The following is a 9,789-nucleotide window of genomic DNA, read 5'->3' as shown; positions in this document are numbered from 1 at the left end:
TCAATAGTCACAGGACTGTAATTGAATTCATCTCAGGCATCTTTTTACTGAGGGGGAAAAAAGCCACAATTATATAAAATGATGGTATGCCTTTACTTAAGATTGTGAGGAGAAACTCATGAGAACTGCAGTCAAGCACAAGCGTTCAAAATTGTCATGAATGAACTTGTGAATGAAGCTACCTAAAGGATATTATTTGTTGTATGAGCCCTATTTTGAGATCAGCGAATGCAGTGTACTGTACAATGGAGTCACATTGACAGCAAGGTCTGCCAGACAGCATGTTATGGAATAGTTTCATCTTGAAATATTGAAAATCAAAAGGTTACCGGCCTGAGGACAACCTGGCACTATGAGTGGATTCTTAGGGATATGAAGTTCTGACTGAAAGTCCTAAACCATTCATGGAATTTAGGTGTACTTCTACAGAGAAATGAAAGATTCTTGTCTTACTGAATTACCTCATGTTTTTTCTTGGATCTGTTCCATTTAAACTTTCTGTCAATTTAACTGAATAGCTTCTGACCCATACGATACTCTGCTAGTGGTTTTTTGGAAGGAAGGGTTATACGGTGTCATAGACTTATTCCTATTGATTGGTGTTCAAATCAAAAGAAGACAATACATGAAATATGTGTTGATTTCTCTGTATCTTAGCAGGCGCCTCTGAACGTGGGAGTGAATTCCTCGGGCCTGTACGGTGGGCCCGCAGTGCAGACTGGCAACCTCACCACACAATTGTTAGGCCCCGTTGAGAGGGAGCGACATTCTCTCCTGAGCCTGCACTTCTCATGCGCTCTCCTCAACACCCCACAGTGTTACAGTATTAAACACTCTCCTCGCCTTCGTTTGCCGAGGAGATGAAAGGTTGGGTGGAGAGGGGGCTGCGGATCGTTGCGGACCGTATCATGCGAGGTGACAGGTTGTGGGGGCCCCGGCCCGAGCCCCTCTCTTTGGCTGCAGCCTGTCTGAGGCTCTGTCCCATTCACAGTCTGGCCCTGGCACTTTGATCAGGGGACCGTTCAAGGGGGAGTAAAACGAATGGATGAAGAATCCTTTCAGTGCGGGAATTAATATACTGCACCTCACAGCACATAAACATGCTGACACACACACATACACTCACACACACAAAGAGACTTTTCTATTGATGCGCATTCAAATGCCCACTGCTTATGTTTCACAGGGCTGATTCACTGTAGGTCTAAATCTTAACAACCCTTTTAGCTCCTTTTTAACTCTTTGTTGGCGGTTTTTTTGTGTGTGCATGTGCATTGAGATATCATGGTGCATATTGTGGAGACAGTGTTGTAGGGGCTGTTCACAATGAACCTTTATTCTAAAGCTGCTGAGTCTCAATGTTTTCACAGGAGGCAACACATCCATCTTTTATTATCATACATAATTACCAGAGTGACCTACTATTCTTTCCCATAGTCTGGCACTACAAGCCTGTCGGTTTTGTGTTTGGGTTTGGGTACAGAAAAACACAAAAAATGTCCAGAGGCATGTATCCATAAAAGTGGAAGAACATTTCTGATGTATAAAAATATTTTAATGAATGATTTTATGGATCATATAATCCCCTGGTGTATTTGTAGGCTGGGTTCTTGCTAACTATCTGCCAGTAGTTTAGAGGTGGGAGTGTAAAACAAGTGTGGTCTGTGCCTTTCACATCATTATCAATGTGAGAAGTATTCTGTGCACATAGAAAGCCTTGTGTAGTGATACATTGTGCGAATCGAAATGTGAATGCTGCCGTTCAGTCTCGTCAGCTGGGTTGTCCTGGACAAGGTGTCAATTTTAGGGCTAATGCAGAGCTCCAATTAACAACAAGCTCCAAGGCTCATTGATTTCCTTCTGCCGTGACTGCACTGATACATCAGCCTAATACGCCCAGACAGGAGGGGACTGTGCGAGCATCTACGATAAATGCATTGCCGTGTCATCTTAGAGCACGTCGAGACGATACATCTACATTCACCCCCTTCCTCATGTGCACATCCCTTTCCTCTCAGCTCGGGCCCAGACCATCAATATTTTATTACCTGTTCTTATACTTCTTTATTGATCTGTCCTTCCCTGACTTGCTCGTGTGTGGATTACAACCCACTCCATAACCTTCCCCACATGTCATGACATTAGATGGTGGTGGGGACAGAATCGAGGCTGCTGTGGCAGGAGCAGCTCATCGATTACTGGCAGGGTGTCTCCATGCAGGAGGTAAATGGCATGTGTCACCCTACAAGGCCTCGCTGTGGAACCTGACAGAGTCTCCCAGCTTCTCAAAGTCCCTGGCCCAGACTGGACTTTAAACACGCAACACAAATGCAGTCAAAGAGGAAACCAGCCTCTGCCTGCAGTATTAATTTTGAGCCACTGGATGCAATTTGACGCACGACCAAAGGTCAACTGAACAGAGTTTCATTACACAGAAATATCTTTCACTCATTCATGTGATGATTAAACAGTATTGGTTTGATTTATCTCACGGAGTCATTGAACTGAATTGACAAAAAAAGTGTTTCTTAAAACACGTGCAATTGTGGTTTCTGGCACAGAAAGTCCAGCAATTGATGATGTGTCATAAGTTTTTACGAGGATGAGAAAATACTGGCGAAAGTAGCCTTGTATTTATGAGTTGTGTCCTGCAGATGAAGGAGTGGTGCTGCCGATGTTTTCCTCATCTAGACGCCTGGGCAGAGTTGGCAGCGGGAAGCCGGAGCGAGGCAGAGACTGAGGACCAGTCTGCGGGAAAAGGAGCAATCAGCAGTCCAAGGCAAAACATATTAAAAAATAAAATAAAAGCTGGTACAGGCCGGATGCCAGGAGCATTTAATTGCATTAAAACCACTAATTGGTCACGGGGTGGGCCAGACCAATAAAAGTGCCCCCGGAGTGGCGTGAATGGAGTGGGCGATGAGCAAGAATGTGACAGCGCTGCAGGGAGAAGGTGAGGTGTGGTCTGGGACAGTCCATGGCATGCGGGGGCCCAGCGCTGCGCATAACTTAAACCTTTAAACATTTAAAAGCACACATGCCAGCTTCTGCACATGGTAACTGCTTTCATTCAAAGTGAATACATCACGTGGGACTCGGATGGTCTTGGATGGAGGCTGCAGCCCTGGAGAAACACACAGCCGTGACTTCTTTCGTGTTTTGCCACTGCCAAGCTCTCTCCAAATGTTTAAATCACTTCTAATCCCTCATTAGTCAGAAAGGATTAAATGTTTTCAGCAGAAGAGTGACAAGCATATACTTTCTAACTGTCGGCGAAAGACTCCTCTGGATCCGAAATGGCCATGACATACAGAAAATAAGACATGTGGGTTAAACAAAAATAAATGACTTTCTCTTGATTACCTTCATTTACTTGCCTTTTGCTGGAGGATGGAAAACTAATTATAACCACATGATCAGTGCGCTGGCCTCTTCTCCATCATGAGTTGGTCCTCATATGGGTCTCCTCATCAAGAGACTCTGCACATTCGCAGGGGATATGATCATCAAAGCCTCCCTCCTCAGCTCTGGTCAAGGCTTTGCTCCAAGGCTGTTTATAACGGCTTTGTCACAGAATATAAGCTCTAAGTCTCTGACCCCCCAGCAGACACTCTACAAAGTATTCTGATATTAAACAGTGAGGATCTGGGGGGGTAGTTACAGCCTGGCCTAGGGGGAGGTCTCTTAGCGCTGTGGCTGTTTTCCCTCTCCCAACAAATGTGGGAACATGCAGCAGTCTTGTCTCCCAGAGTGGCATAGGAAGTGGACATTGTCTCACATCTGATCGCTAATCGCTGGAAATAATGCTCTGATGCTGTTGGGACCCTCCGCTGTCTGCCTGCATGATCCTTTCCCACACAGTTGCTTCTGATACTGTGGCCCTGACACTGTTCTATTCTATGGATACTGATAGTATATTATGTAAAATGCAGAATTATGAAAGAATCCGCTTCCAGAGGAGAGAATTCACTTCCATACGAGAGAAGACAGTGAAGGCAGATCACCTACAAGGATCTAAAAGGATCCTGCAGATGATACTGTAGATACACAAACTACCTTTGTCTCTTGGAATGGATCTGCTGGACAAAACACAATTGTCATCACAGGAGACAATATAAGGTGAACCCACTGCACGCCTTGTGAGTTTGCTGAATGATGCCACTGTCAATGCTCCAATGCACAATGCTCCAGGCTCTGACTAGATGATTTACTTGACAATTACATCTTAGGCCTAACAGTCAAATAACTTCCCTCCCTCAAAGGAAATTACAAATATTGAGATAAGAGGTGTCTCACAGAATGCAGCTGCACCTCCTCCTCAAGAGAAAAAGAGGCACCATTTAATCGGGGTCAGTCTTATATGTGCTACCACGGCAAGACGGATGCTTCAACTTGATTCCATTCCAAGGCAGTGAAGGACAGCTGTTCAGTGGGATGGCATCCAATCTACCTTTAGGGAGGCTGGGCTGCCCTCAATTCTCACTGGGGGGACAGTTGTGTCCTGTGTGTGGACACAGTACAGGTGGTGAGCGGTACACACGGCAAGGCCAGCTGCATAATCACAATCCAAATACAGGGACAGAGCTGGGTAATCAGCACCATGGGGAAGCGGAGCGCTCAAGCGTGGTATGAAAGACTGCAGACCGCGTATTGTTCTTGCTTTCTGCCTATTAGAATAGGCAGTCTGTCGTCAGACATTAGCGAAGCCTGGGTTTGGGGACGAGCGGAGGAAGCTTATTTATGGGTCACAGTGGGCAGGGGGCAGAGATCTATCTCCACTTGCAGTTCAGGCTCATTTGCTACTAATGACAGGACCGGAGGGCAAGTCTGCTGTTTTCTTCCCCCTTGTCCACAAAAAAGATGATGGGCCTTTATCATTCCATTATTAAATACCCATTCTGTTTTTTCAGCATGCTGAAACCTGCTCTTGTCTCTTTACCTGTGACTTACACTGAACCTCTAATGCACCGAAGGTTATGGCTGTTGCAGTGCCAGACTTTGTAATCGCATGCTGTACTTGACGTGACACAATAACTAATGTGAGTATTTATACTGAGGACATCAAGCATACAATACAAATGATACAAATACTCCACTGAATATGCTGTTTTTCCTTACTTCACTGTGAGAGTACAGCGTATAAACAGCAATGCAGTTCTTCTCATCATACTGTGATTCTATATGAAACGTGAGTGCAGATCCTACACTGAGTGAACACGCCGCTAAGCCAGCCTACACATTCCACAATTAAAGGCTCGTTTTTCTTTGTGATAAAAAACCCCACATGTGAAAATAGACGGACCACAATTTTCTTCGCCATGTGCTCTGGTTCCAGGTCGTGGGCCCCTGTCTTCACATGGTGACTCACGTCGAGTGGGGGGGGGGAGAACTAGGAGGGCAGGGTTTCCTGCAGGCTGCTCTGGGCTGCTGCACCTCCTATCTGTCAGTTCCATTCAGGCAGAGCTGTCCTGTTTGTCTCCCTGCGGCTGCTGTAATTATGGGGGGGAGTGAAGGACTGCGCCTCCAGCTCTCTGATGACGGAACTCATTCCCATGTCAAAATGCTCCACTGGTTGACATTTTGAGAAAACTGCACAGTCTAGTCCTCCTTAGTCCCATGCATATGTGAGACATCTGCTTTCCCATTGGAAGTAACTGCTTGCAGAAGGGCCATTGTATGGTAAAGATTGTCTACATGTGAAAGACATGCAAATAAGGTGGGGTATGCTACCACAGTTAATACAACATAAAAGATTTATAGTAATGTGTGCCATATCTGGGATGGAGATGGTAGGGCTAACATATCCATTATTGTCAAGACATTTCTCACTGATGTCCAGCCCTCTCCTGACCCTACGGCCTCTGGTGTTGATGGGAGAGTCAGATGACAACAGTTGTTGCCGGTCCCTGGTGGGTGGGACAGGCAACAAAGTAGCTTCCCTCTGTACAGCCTTTAACAGCCACCATTTTAACCACCACTTTACTGAAGCATACATTCTAGGACAATGACTGATTTTTTTTTTATGAGGCAACCAGGTCACCAAGAGGTTTTATATCATCTGCAGCATTTCCTGAAAATCCCATTGTTCATACAGTTCATGTAATAATTAAGAATGCAATATTAACCTCATTTTACAATTTCAATGGGGTTTTGCAACACAGGTTCTGGAGGTTCACAGATTCAGCACCTCAACTCTAGTGGGAAGGGGTGACAGTCATTAGTCAGGTGCATGTTAAGACTCACTTTCCCGCTTCTAAGATTACCATGCATTTGAGTGGCTCTGATGCACACAGGTGACAGGGCCTGGGAACCTTCTCTCACTCTGACCTCTCAGTTCAGTGTGCCCAGATTATACTCCCAGTGAGACAGCCTTCTGGACAAGAGGCCAGAGACAGTTGTTCAAGTCACAGCTGAAATGTACAGAATGTGTGAGGCAAGTCAGTCAGATGTGACTGAGGAACACCTCTGCAAGGTCAAATGCCCAGCAGGCCACATGGATATATGTGGTTCAATGAGTCCATATTAAGAGAAGGATTAATTTTGTCTGAGAGTTAATACATTCATTATATATTAAAATGTATATGCATGCAATGCATACATATATATTGTTCATATATATATTTTTGACAATGCAAAAGAACTTTTCAAATCTAAGGGAATCTAAGTGGTTTATGACCACCCCAGTATGGTATGAAAAATGAGGCTCTGCAAATATCTCAGACATCTTGTTCCTGCTGTGTTCTGAAGGTCTCTGTGGCATAAACTAAGTTTTTGTTTCACTGTGTTGAAACACATGGCAGTGGATCTCATTTGGCATGCTCCCTATGGTCCTTTCCAAGCCCCGTTGAGCCACCCCTGTGTTCCCATTGCTAGACTGATGAGGTGTCCATGGCAGGTGGACAATCCTGCATTGGCTGTTCTTCATTACCTTGGACACCAATACTTGACCTCCCGTGGCAGAGGTCAGCAATTAGCTTCACTACGGATGCTGGGTGGGTTAAGTCCAAGGGGGATATGCGCTCTCATGTGGGTTTGTCTGATCCATGGTTGGATTTCCCAGCAGCCTACCAGGCCTTTGACAGCAGAGACGCTGCTCACATGGGTCTGGCTCTCAGGCAGGCGGAGTGCAGCTCGGCTGAGCGGGATTCTGTCGATAGGGCATTGTGCTGTGGCGGGAGAGCAGCAGCCTGAGAGAGGAGCAGGGCCCTCTGACAAAGGCTGGTCTGCAGACCTCGGGCATGCCTCTTTGCATATCAATATGGCCAAGCTTGAATGCAGCCACTCAACTGATAAATAGGATCACTATCTCAGCTTTCAGAACCCCTCGTCCTGCCTCACAAAGGCCACTTTCCTAGGAAGGCTCCCAAAGCTCCTCTTCACCCAAAAGAGATTTGACTTGAACACTCTTGGTCCAAAGTACAATGACCTAGAAAAAAAAAAGAATAGCGACCCTTACCCCTTCCTTGTCCCCCCATTCTTTATTTTTCCCCTCTTGCTTTCGGTGATTCTTTACCTCCTCAATGTCTTCCTTACACCTCTCCTCATCCATCAAGCTCCCTCCAGTGCCCTTCTACTTCCTGCTTTTCTCAATATTGTGTTTTTCATTGCAAACACTAATTGAAAATGTATGGTCTTGCTGAGAGAATATATGGATAATGTTGCAACAATGAAACAAAATCTGTCCTAAATGACTAGAGAAACAGCCAGTGATTTGGGGATGTAACCTTAAAAATATAAACCAATATTTTAATGAAATTTAATACTGTTTCATAGAAACTGTGACTATAAACTTCTCTATATTGATCTCAGCTGAATATGTATCATTGTGAGGAAGCATTTAGCATTCAGTACATATTTTGTATAACTGGTCATGTAACTGCTCCATACCATTCACTCAGCCATGACAGGGCCTTTGCTTTGTGGAGCTGTATGAAACATGGTCAGTTATCTGCCATCATAAACATGCTGTCACACACTGTCACTGTGACCTCGCAGCCAGCCAAAAACTTCTATCTTAGACCCATACCCTGTGTGAGCTGAGCTGAGGTCAGCTGAACAACTAAAACTCAATAGAAGTATGGATGCTTGTGAACAACATCGAACCAGGATATTAAGGAAGAGTCTGTAATCCGAATGGTGAACATTCCTCAATTTGATGTGGAGATGTTCACCCTTTAATAAGGACACTATCAATTGCCTGGTGTGAGTCCTGGACCAGTCCAAATTATCTGGATCCATATGACATATACTGTAAATCATTCCTTAAATAATAATTTACAAATGTGCAATCTCCTTGACCTGAACTAAATCAAACTGACATAGGCACATAGTACATATAAGCACATATTGCTGCACCTATAAACTAAGAAGGCAGTTATTGATTCCACCATATCCCTCTAAACTGGGTCTGAGAGTTGAGTTAGCAATATTAATGGATTCTGAAGAGGAGATGGCCAAGCAGCTCCTGTGGCCAGTTGTACTGGTCAGCAGTTTAATGCAACACAGCACATGGGTCAAAGGGGAGGCAAGGGTCAAAGAATGCCATCCCTAAGGTTTCAAATGACCCTTGCAAATTGATTGCTTACACATTAGAAAGACTCCCCTCCATGTTAACTTCAAATTTAGCCTTGGAGCCATGACCTCTTCTTCCCCTTATCCCTAACACAGCTTTGCGGTGAAGACTATTTAACAGAAGTCCCTGCTTTGTTTACAAAATGTAATTTGTATATCCAGACAGCACTAAATGCATTTCATTCATTTATATCATGTAAACTCATTTTGCTTGGTGGCTTCCAGAACCCGTAATGATGGAGATGTGAATATGCTAATAAAGGGTGAAGAATGTTTGATTGCAGTAGGAACTCCATCTGCTGTGAATTTCTGTTCGGTTGTGCTGGGAACTAATTGTTTGTGGGAATGTAGGAAGAAGGTGGTTGTGCATGCAACAGCAACAACATTTATGAAGAAATCTTTCACGAATCAGGCTGTGTATACGTTTGACATATTAGCTTTACTAAGACTTTCAAGAAATTAAAAATGTACAGAAAAGAGTAAATCACAACTAAGGTAACAGTATTGTTTAATATATAAATTAGCATTACAATTTTGTACATAAAAAGGACAGTATTAGTTTTAGATTAGAAAAAATAATGATTGATACCACTTTTGCTAGTTTTGTCCTGTATATAGGACGATAATCCCCGATATCATGACATTTACAGTATAAATTAGAGCTGATGATTTACAGCAAAGATAGCATTCACTTTATATTCTTTACAGTTTTACATTGTTTCATAAGAGTAAGGCAATCTCCAGCAGAGGTCCAGCATTCATCCCAATGAAATACATATAGTGATACTAACATCATAAGAACATAAGAGAAAAGTCACAGAGGTTGCTGTACATAAAACTAACCACAAAAAGTAGGGAGTAATGCAATGAAAATTAATTGGATTTTAAATAAAGCAAGAGCAAAACTGCAAAAAAGTAATGTTCTTCTTTATAAAATCTCTTGAACATGCCATGGATGCAACACTTCTTAAATACTCTTTCAATACCTGAAAACTTGTGTAATAAACAAAATAAATAAATAAATCCTGTTTCTCACTTTTACATAAAAATAGCCAATGTGAATTTGTTTGCATATTCGTAAGTTTGTCAAGAGATGGAAGGAGTGATTGGTACAATATATTGAATCGGTATGTATTATCTGGTGGGCCTGGTGTTAGCTTGTGTAGCTTATAACAATGATCTTAGTATATAAGTAATGCATTATCAATACAAACACGT

This window comes from Megalops cyprinoides, chromosome 1 (assembly GCF_013368585.1).
Source record: "Megalops cyprinoides isolate fMegCyp1 chromosome 1, fMegCyp1.pri, whole genome shotgun sequence".
Taxonomy (NCBI): domain Eukaryota; kingdom Metazoa; phylum Chordata; class Actinopteri; order Elopiformes; family Megalopidae; genus Megalops; species Megalops cyprinoides.
This window is presented reverse-complemented; position numbering follows the sequence as displayed.